Source organism: Ylistrum balloti, unplaced genomic scaffold, assembly GCF_031769215.1.
Source record: "Ylistrum balloti isolate Yb309-2 unplaced genomic scaffold, AGI_CSIRO_Ybal_v1 Utg369850, whole genome shotgun sequence".
Taxonomy (NCBI): Eukaryota; Metazoa; Mollusca; class Bivalvia; order Pectinida; family Pectinidae; genus Ylistrum; species Ylistrum balloti.
In genome coordinates this window covers 1,097,775-1,109,423 of record NW_026782003.1, presented here as the reverse complement: position 1 = coordinate 1,109,423, position 11,649 = coordinate 1,097,775, and positions in this window count along the sequence as shown.

The following is an 11,649-nucleotide window of genomic DNA, read 5'->3' as shown; positions in this document are numbered from 1 at the left end:
ATTGTCTAGGTGTTTTCTTAAAATGTTTTAACATATTTTCAGATTATTAGAAAAGATAAGAATACAATTTATCCAACTGCAATTTTCGGATTCCTAAATTCATACACACATAGTCATTGTGATCTACTTAGCAATAAGGTATTCTATAACAGTATTGATTTTACATTATCATAATGTCACTTTAAATTGCTCTTAACGTTGACGATATATTGTGTGTTCAGATATCCGGCTGTGTTCTTAAGAACTCAGGAAAGTCGCATATTGAAGCTTAAAACAACCGTAGAAGATGATTGCCTGTATTTCCGAGCAGTATCCGCTTGTTTTTAGATTTGACATGTGACATTTTAATAATCAATCGGTAGCTCTTTCATATTGTTGATATTGATTTAGGCAATGTTTAATTGTTTCAATGCATTTTAAGTTTTTTTTAAGGAAAAAACATGAGCACGAAAATTGCAATCAGTACCAAATAACGCCACCAGAAAGTTAGGAACTCCTTTTTATATTAACTTCGTGTCTTTGACTATGACATCTTTCGTTGAAATTACTGATATCAAGACAAATAAAAATGAGATCTAGTCAAAGACCTAACGGTGATATTTATTTCTGTGTATGTTTTATTTTATATTGGTAGTCAAATCATTACAATATTTTCTTTTTGATGAAAATGTCTTAAATTAATTTCAAGATGTCCACGGGCCTTAAGGGTCATCTGAGTATAAAGACCTAAATTGCTCAACTACACTACAGCGCATGGTTGAATCATACAGTCATTTTCTGCACACTTGAAATCATATTCTTAATACGGCACTACACAAATGCCATTACTCCGGACATATCGCTTGTTGAAAAAGCATGTTTCAGGTCCAATATTAAGACCCATGGCCTTTTGGTATTTTAGAAAATGTTGTTTACGCATATGACACATATGACCCTTGTGACCATGGCAGGTCCAGGTGAACAATCTTGGTAGCCCTACATCCCAGCATGCTAGAAGCCCAATATCAGGAGCATGGACCTTTCGGTTATTTAGAAGATGTCGTTGTGAGATTTAAACATATTTGACACCTTTGACCTTGAAAATAGATCAAGGTTATTCATATTAAAAGAAACTTGGTAACCCTAACTCCATGCATGCTACATGCATAATATCAGCACCCTGGACCTTTTGGTTATGCGGAGAAGTTTAAAGATTTTAACACATTTGATCCCTGTAACCTTGCAAACGGGTCAATGTCATTCGTATTGACAAAATAGGTAGCCTTTTACTCAATAATGCTACAAGCCCAATATCGGCACCATTGGCCTTTTGGTAATAGGGAAGAAGTCGTTTTAAAATTTTAACATACTCGACCCTTCGGGTCAGATGACCTAAAAAGCACCTGCATGCTATGTTCTTATTGTAATCATATGATTTGCAGTAGAGGTACTTACGGTAAGTACCATACGTCAACGGATATATCTACGTTTACTATTTTTAACTACTGTTATTTGTTGAAATGAATGTTTATCGAACTTCGGTGTAATGATTGTTTCCTAATATATATATGCTAGTATACTACTACAGCAACACGCCCCCATAAAACACCCGTGTATTATTGTTTACGCGAGTCACACTTCTCTACGTTAATCATGTTCCATATTTTAACACTTACCAATAACGGTACAAAGGTTGTTTTGATCTGAGAGACAATTCACTTGAACTGTTGAATATCAAAGAGATCCACGATTGGCCTGTATATAAAGTTTAAGTCCTCCCGACATGTGTTTATATGTTATATACTGTATCAGTGAAGATAAGACAATTTTTTGATAATTTCTTCGCATGTACGTAGCTTTTTTTCAGCTACGTTTCTGAACAATTTTATCCAAATAATGGAAATGTAAAGGCGAAGATAGAATATCGCTTGTTAATTTTCTAGTCTGACTTTTTTATTTGTATCTATATTGTGATAAGTTCAGTAAATATGTTTACTGCTTAACATAGCATGAAAGTGTAAACAATATCACATATGAACTCATGTGTTATCTCTAGTTTATGCCAATTCTTGTATACACTGTCAATAATATACGTTACGTAAGCTGTCACCAATGGCTAACCTTCAGAATAGAAAATATTGGTAAAGAATATGAGAATTAACATTTCATCCTTACTTTTTATCATCACATTTTTATATCTAAAACGACAATGTTCAAATGTGATGTATGGTTCTGTCCCAACGAAGTCCTACATAATTCCCATACCCCTTTGGAAAATTGGTTACTGGTCCAGCCTCATTCATCAACTGTCGAATTAGATTTTAAAATCTGTCCTTGTAATACTATGATTTGATTAAACCTGGAGCTGATTTTCTGATTTGGGGAATTACTTCGTCATGTGAACTGTCGCATTTGAAATATTGCCTCCCAGTAGAATTAGGAGCTGGCGCAGCATTGGAACGGAAAAATAAAAACTTACTTGTTTTATGTGCTGCCGCGAATACACCATATTCAAAGTTCTTTTCCCAGTATTACATTTTGTTGCCGATAATTGAAAAGCAAAAATAAAATAACCATCATCTGCCTTGACAGTTCGCAAATTGGAAGGTTTCCCTGTAATGCCAGGGACACCGCGATATGACACATGCACTTTTTACTGTAAATGCAGGATGCAAAATGCTATGGAGTTGGAACGCCTGGTTTGTCTCTAGAGGGCTGTATAATAGACGTTCTATAACAGAAAAATGGTTACGATATTTCGACCCTAACTCAATATTTCTATCAGGTTTAGTAATTGCGATGGCGTTTCACTATCAATTTTTATCATCAAAAATAAATAAATAAAAATAAATAAATAAAATGAAAAAATAAATGATAAACTGAAAGTATTAGAACATAACAAAACGTGTACAGTTAGTGGTAAAAAGAGTCCGTTTTAATTTATCTGTTCTTAATCCTATATTTACCTAATATTTGCATACGAATACTTGCAAGGGAAAAGTACAGTTGCAACTCAAATGTTTACAAATAGTTATGTTATTACATTCTACAAAAGAATAAAAACAAATCAGTCAACATTACATGCATAAAGTGTATGAAAATAAAAAAATGATAATAGATTTTGTCTCTGACATAGAACTGTACATGAAAAACCATTAATACTACTGTGGTATAACGGTGTTTTCCTGTGGCATCTTCAACAGTGAATAGGTTTTAAGGATTAGAGCAGATTTTACAAAATATATCATCATTTTAAAACGTGCAAACTTAGAAGAAATATTGTTCAAGCGCAGAAAAATGATATACACTGGCACATTTTGACCCATTGTCTGACAACCTGTAGTTATATTACATATCTGTCAAACAGATATGCTGAGGTATGCACCACATTTATTTTTGAAGATGACAGTTTATATTTAACACAAGTTTACCGTGTGGATGAAACACGCAACATTTTTCTTATGTGTCCGTCACTCCCATTCTACTGAAAGTTCGATTAAATATGCCATAGGTTCATAGGTATGTACAATGTAGTGCTTTATTACTCCAATAACGTCTCATACTAAGTACAGTTTTGGCAGAAGCAGTAATCGTACCGTGATGGTTATGAAAATTAAGAAGAGACCTGCAACTCATTGGCCCCCTTTTTATATTTTTGATATTGTATTTCAAAACATTTATGAGAAACTTTATGGGACTGATACGACTGCGTTTGCGTGGTAGTTGTGCATTCCATCCAAAAAAAAAAAAAAAAAGTAGTCAATGATAGGTGAAAAGTCATCAGACAACTTAACAGTAGGACCTCGTTTCCGTTATATCTTAAATGGTCTTTCCAAATTTAAGAATACACTGGCAACCAATGTTCTCACTGATATAAGGATGTATTGAATGAAAAAGCACACTTTCTACTTAAATGTGTGATGTTATCGAGTAAACGAGGGATATCAGGCTCATTTGTATGCTAAACTGATGCAGGTTCGCTAAAAAATAACTTGGTGTGCCTGGTCGTTATCAGTTAAGAAAGGTCTTATAAGGGCTTTTGCAGAAACTGATGGTAGGCTTCTTTCTCATCTATCAAAGTGATATTCAAGACGCTTTTAGACGAAATTTACATTTAAGTTATACCTGAACGGACATATAATACTGGTGTTATAGTTGATATTAGTGCGGAGGCTTATATTATCGCAAAAGACGAACAGGTGATATAACGGATAATGTGTAACAAAGAAAGGTATTCATGAAAAAACGATAGAGGTTGCATGCGATGGGGATAGCGTAATACATTTGGTTTATCACAAGGTCTAGAGACCAAACGGCAAGGAGGAGGATTTCCATACGATAAACAATTTCAGGGGTAGATGTTTAATCTTAGTAAAGGTTATCAATGGCGTTATATCTAATTACGTTTTGAAAGTAGATGACATTCAACACATAAATAAACTTTACAGTGGAAATTTACTGACAATATGAAATAATTATTTCTATCTTATACCACGTGGGATATCATTCGTCCTTGATAAAAATCTCGTCCACACATTACACAGAAAAATGCATCATTTAAAACGTTACGCAAGTAACGAAGGATACCTAATTACAAACATTTGATGCGAAAGACAAGTAGAGGCAGTGTGTTATTATAGACGTAAATGTTCTCATAAATCGCCTATATTGCTTCTTTCTACCAAACCCTGTAATTAGAAACGTTCCAATAATCCCATCGAGATACCCGAGGTCTAGTGATGAGTGTCTATTTGTCATAACGTTGTCCGCTAGCGGTCTTCAGAACCGCACATTACTGACGTAATGATATTTTATATGGCATATTGAATGTTAGATCAATGTGATATATTAGATATCAAATCTAAAAGAACATTTCTACTTATATTTACACATGTAATATGGATTTTTGTACAGCGGTCGCGCACAGTATTAGGACATTGCTTATGAGTTGTTCTCTTCGATGACTCTTTTCCTTCATAATTCTCGTAAACTTGCTGAATACCGATTTTCCATCGCTGACGTGCTTAAATTTCGTGGAAGCATTTCGCATACGGATTCGCAAGGTTTGTTTTTTCGCTCAACACTTTTCAAGGTTGATAGCTAATACTAAGTCAGCGAGTACAGAGAATAATTACCCCGATTTATAACTTTGCATGGTTATTGATACTACTTGAGAGGAACAGTATGCAGTATTTGGCTTATTTTATTATGATGAAAATGTCCGACAGACGAATGTGAAAACTTAAAAATCAAGAGAAATCAACAGAGTACAAACAACTTTAAAATCTAATCTATTTTAATCAAAACACGAGAAAATACAAAAACAGACTATCGCATAACAGGTTTATTGTGTCACGCGCAATTTCCAACGTCTGGTATTCAATCAAGTATATGATATTTCGTAATGTTAATTGTCGCCTAGGAAGGGCAAAATATTTTTTTTCTCTCAAATCAATAACAAAGATATTAAAGATGACAAAGGAAATTATATTCAGATTCGAAAAGATTTTCACTATTCTCAAATATGTGTTGTATTCTTATAATAATAGAAACACGGTCGATGGAATTGATATTATTAACATAACAAACATCCGCTCTCGATTCCGACTCATAGCACGTTATATGCTTTCCACGAGAGAAATACACTCTTCATTCTAGTATATGCTACTCAAAGTGACACACTCCGCCATGTTCTTATCGTATTGAAATACGCTATTTCAAGTTTGCCCTGAATGAAGCACAACGTCACGAGCTACAATCGTAAAACCATCTTTCGCCTATTATCACCGAACAATTCATGCCTGCAGTGTACGTGACCTGGATGGACCATAACAGTGAAACATGTATACCGCCAAGTCTTTTAGCATTGAGTGCTTGTTGAAACCAATTTTCAATATAAAGTACATTAATGAATGTATTTGGCGACATCCAGATCCCTAGAGTGTATTACAGGCTTTCTAGAATGGAAACAAAGACGAGAATGTTCCACGTCATCCCAGTATTGTCCATTTATGTCTTTTAAGTATCAATAAGTTTAAAACATAACAACAAGAATGACCTTCATGTAAAGGTCTTGTAGATGTACATACTGATAGGGGCCAGCTGCATGTCTCTAAAACGTGGTCATTATGTAAGATTATACAAAAGACACATCCGTAAATAGTACCTTTCAATACAAATTTAGAATTAGCTACAGTAAAGCCAAATAAACTACATCAAACTGCGTCCTTTTAAGGCTCGTCGGTGACGTTAAGGACCTGAATTTTGAAACCTAGGAGGCGACTGAGGTAAAATCCACAATCGATCGAAAATCTGAATGGGAGGTGCACGAGCCCCATACAATAAATTTCATCATTTTCATACATCTAATAATTTCAAAAGAACGTAAATTACATATGTATTTTCTGAATTGTGCCACTTTTCGAATAAATTAAAACGTGGTATGATAACCTTGGTGAGTCAAAGTCTACCAGTAGTGTAAAATCACCTGCAATCTCACGTGAGTAGCACAAATTTAGAATCAGAAAGAGTCAAATAATTAATCAACTGCATCTCTGTCATCCTTCAAGGACTCGTCAGTGATAATAAGGACTTTGTAACCTAGGAGGGGACTGAGGAAAATCAATATGAATCAAAAGAATTGTCAAAACCTAGATAGGTTTCCACAGGCTTCAAACATCATTGTGACACATCTTCTAATCAACATCCCCCAGAAATAAAATAGAAAGTAAAAAAATTAAGAATGGTTATGAATACTCTTTCTTATAAAATGCTGATGAATCAAGCCATGAATAGAAAAGTCGTTTTCCCTACCTTCAAATATTAATACAGTAGGTGTATTTTACGCGCTCTATTTGATTCCTCAAAGCGTTTTAAGTAGACAACAACTCATGTTCACCGCCCATTAGAATCGTGCGTGCAAAGGATACGTTGTCATTAACGAGAGAGACGGCGAACAGATTCATTATTTAGGAAAGAATCTGCATTTTATACAGCTTATTAGGTTTTCAAATTAACCTTCTGAGGATACCATGGAATTAGATGGTGAATTGAAATGGCATAATGTTCTGATAAAATGTTACTATGAAGACGACAATAGCATGTAGAAAGTTAGTAATGACGGAGCAACGTGGAATTTGCGAAGAAAAGATGAGAGAAAGTGGAATAAAAGTGTCGCCAATTTCGTAATTGTTCCGTGCTAGATATCTCCAATTCAATGTTCTTACTAATAGAATTGTTAAAATGTTTATCGTTAATGCTTATTTATACGATGTGGACAATATCGCTGTTAAACTGATTTGAATATTTTAATCTGAAACACGCTATGGAGCATTTGAACCAATTACATAGAAATTATACAGCAGTTGAAACTCTCTTTCGAGCTTCACTGTTAAGAATTTGGCGACAGTTGTATTAAAACACTTGGCGCTTAATATAAGTTCACAGCTATCGTTATCATTATGTCCTCTGTTTGGTAGAATTATTAGCAAAGCGGAAAAAATCCCTCTAACATATTTATCGTAGAAACAAACAAACAAATAAAAAGCAAAAGATAATGACAGTAACAACAGAAAAAAGAAATTCAAAACAGTGAGTGAATGTACTTTTAGCTACCATCCAGATGTCTGTAGCTACGGAAAATGCGCCATCTTTGTTAAAATCCTGCTCTTCGTGTTCACGTGTCTTGTGTTTACAGTCTGGCAAAAGCCAAGGTCATCTTGATTATACTTGTTTGTCCGGGAGGCTCTCTCCGTTACTTTGTTTATTTTTCATTTCGTCAGTGACAGGATTGCGATGACATTCTACTGATTGTGCAATATTACCTCCACTCAGTTCATCACCGATTATGATCAGAGAGCAGCTTATAGACGGTTTTCAATTCAATCGTTATCTTTTTTTTTTTTTTTTTCTTTTTCTTTTTTATCATTTTTTGCTGTTTTACTTTTGAACTCATGTTTTCTCGTCAGTTCTTGACTGTTAAGATGTAAATTTTCTTCCCATTTCTTGCCTTGCTGTCGTTTAGAGCAACCAGAAAAAAGGCAAGAAACAAAAAAAAAAAACAAAAAAAAACTTAATCCGTAAGCCCAAAAGAAATAATGGTTGACGACTACAAGAGAGATAGCATAATTATATATATTTTCTTTATGGTACATGTTTAATATATCAGATAAAAAAACAGAATACTGATGGGGAGATAATAAAGACACAATCCTTAAAGAACATGCTGTTTACAACGAACACAAAGAGAACAAATACTAAAGGGGAGATAACATAGACCCAGATACATTCCTTAGTGGACATGCTGTATATTAAAGGGAGATAACATAGACCCAGATACATTCCTTAGTGGACATGCTGTATATTAAAGGGAGATAACATAGACCCAGATACATTCCTTAGTGGACATGCTGTATATAACAGATCATAAAGAGACAGAATATTCTAGGGAGATAACATAGACCCAGATACATTCCTTAGTGGACATGCTGTATATTAAAGGGAGATAACATAGACCCAGATACATTCCTTAGTGGACATGCTGTATATTAAAGGGAGATAACATAGACCCAGATACATTCCTTAGTGGACATGCTGTATATAACAGATCATAAAGAGACAGAATATTCTAGGGAGATAACATAGACCCAGATACATTCCTTAGTGGACATGCTGTATATTAAAGGGAGATAACATAGACCCAGATACATTCCTTAGTGGACATGCTGTATATAACAGATCATAAAGAGACAGAATATTAAAGGGAGATAACATAGGCCCAGATACATTCCTTAGTGGACATGCTGTATATAACAGATCATAAAGAGACAGAATACTAAAGGGAGATAACATACACAAAGATACATTCCTTTGTGGACATGCTGTAGATAACATATCATACAAAGAGACAGAATACTAAAGGGAGATAACATAGATCCAGATACATTCCTTAGTGGACATGCTGTATATAACAGATCATAAAGAGACAGAATACTAAAGGGGAGATAACATAGACCCAGATACATTCCTTAGTGGACATGCTGTATATAACAGATCATAAAGAGACAGAATACTAAAGGGAGATAACATAGGCCCAGATACATTCCTTAGTGGACATGCTGTATATAACAGATCATAAAGAGACAGAATATTAAAGGGAGATAACATAGGCCCAGATACATTCCTTAGTGGACATGCTGTATATAACAGATCATAAAGAGACAGAATATTAAAGGGAGATAACATAGGCCCAGATACATTCCTTAGTGGACATGCTGTATATAACAGATCATAAAGAGACAGAATACTAAAGGGGAGATAACATAGACCCAGATACATTGCTTAGTGGACATGCTGTATATAACAGATCATAAAGAGACAGAATATTAAAGGGAGATAACATAGACCCAGATACATTCCTTAGTGGACATGCTGTATATAATAGATCATAAAGAGACAGAATACTAAAGGGAGATAACATACACAAAGATACATTCCTTAGTGGACATGCTGTATATAACAGATCATAAAGAGACAGAATATTCTAGGGAGATAACATAGACCCAGATACATTCCTTAGTGGACATGCTGTATATAACAGATCATAAAGAGACAGAATACTAAAGGGAGATAACATACACAAAGATACATTCCTTAGTGGACATGCTGTAGATAACATATCATACAAAGAGAGAGAATACTAAAGGGAGATAACATAGATCCAGATGCATTCCTTAGTGGACATGCTGTATATAACAGATCATAAAGAGACAGAATACTAAAGGGGAGATAACATAGACCCAGATACATTCCTTAGTGGACATGCTGTATATAACAGATCATAAAGAGACAGAATACTAAAGGGAGATAACATAGGCCCAGATACATTCCTTAGTGGACATGCTGTATATAACAGATCATAAAGAGACAGAATATTCTAGGGAGATAACATAGACCCAGATACATTCCTTAGTGGACATGCTGTATATAACAGATCATAAAGAGACAGAATATTAAAGGGAGATAACATAGACCCAGATACATTCCTTAGTGGACATGCTGTATATAACAGATCATAAAAAGGGGAGATAACAATGACACTGATTACTATAGAGAAGATAACGTGGATACAAGCACTTTCCTTACTGGGCATGTTCTGTATACCAGAGCTAATAACATTTGTATCGGAATACTTTCTAGAAATAAAAGACATTTAAAGAGTTAGCGATGTTCAGTATTTAAATACACGGCGATCAATTGGATAGCAATTTGCGTAATACAACATGAAACAGACGGAGTGGTTATAAGCATAATTTGAATTTGGTGGGTTGACGACCGCTGTACGAGATATATTTCAAAGTTTACAATAATATACGACGGGAACATGCGGATGTAAGACTCGTTATATTCACTAGAGTGACAAGCAATCAATAGCTGAAGATTGACGTTCCGGAATATATAAAACGGAGACTGGCCTCCCTGACACGCCTGTCACCATACCGTTACCTAGACATAATTGAGTTACCGGCATAAAACGTGCTAATATGAATCAGCTAAGAGGTGCGACGAATATGTCCACAGGGGTCGAAGTTCACTATTACCAGTCTATTATCAGTAATATTCTTGTCTGGTCAAGTTAATAACTCAAACAAATGCAATTACTTCGACCGACTTCACATCATCTTTTCAACATACCGGAAAACCTAATGTCGATTGTATTATGTAAATGTCATTTACGACACGCAGTGATCGGAATACACTTTGATTTCGACACGTTCTTGCACCGAAATATATCACAATAGCAAATTATTTCGCTAAATATCTAAAAACCATTTCAATATCGACAGAATTAAGTGTGACCTATATATCTCCACCTTCCATCTTTTCCTTTAAGGTTCTAGACATTGAAAGTGTCTATTAGAGCAGTCACCAATACAAAAGCATCAACCCGCTGGATATACATTCCTTCGTTCATGGTCTAGTTTCCCCGCCAAAGACCCACGGGACCTCAGATTTGATTTCCGTTCGTGAAAACAAAGGAACGCGATAGAAGCTTTGAGGTAGAGAGCTGACGAATGATCGCTTGTCTGGCACGGTTTCACAACCCCAGCGTCAATGAAATATCGGAGCTCTTTAGATAGAGATCTTCTCGATAACTAAGTGGCACGCCTTATAGATTGTGGAGGGTTACTGTTGTTGATTAACAAGCGGGAGAAGAGATGGCTTTTAAAAAGGTCTTACAGACACCTTCTCGTTTCATTTACTGCAAGTTAGATTAATTCTTTCCCTTCTTATATCTTAAATATAACCTGTACCAATTGTGGCTGTATGGACTGGATCTCTACAATCGATGCAACATACAGCAGGCTTCACTCAGATCTACTTAGCTGCTTAAATGTTTGGTCTATATACCTGGATAGTGTTGCATTTACAATGAATCGCAATGCTCCTTAATACGTCCGATCATATATATAACAACTTGCAATGAATTAAACGAATACTTAACTAGTCAGAGATATTGAAGTATAGCAACATCTGTGTCTGTATTGTGAATCAAATCTAATTTCCCAGTGGATTTGAAAAAAAAACATCTTATGAAATATTGGATTCCTATGAATGCCAAATTAACACCTTTCATTTGTCACAGTAGTATATCCGGGGTTTTCTTGTTGT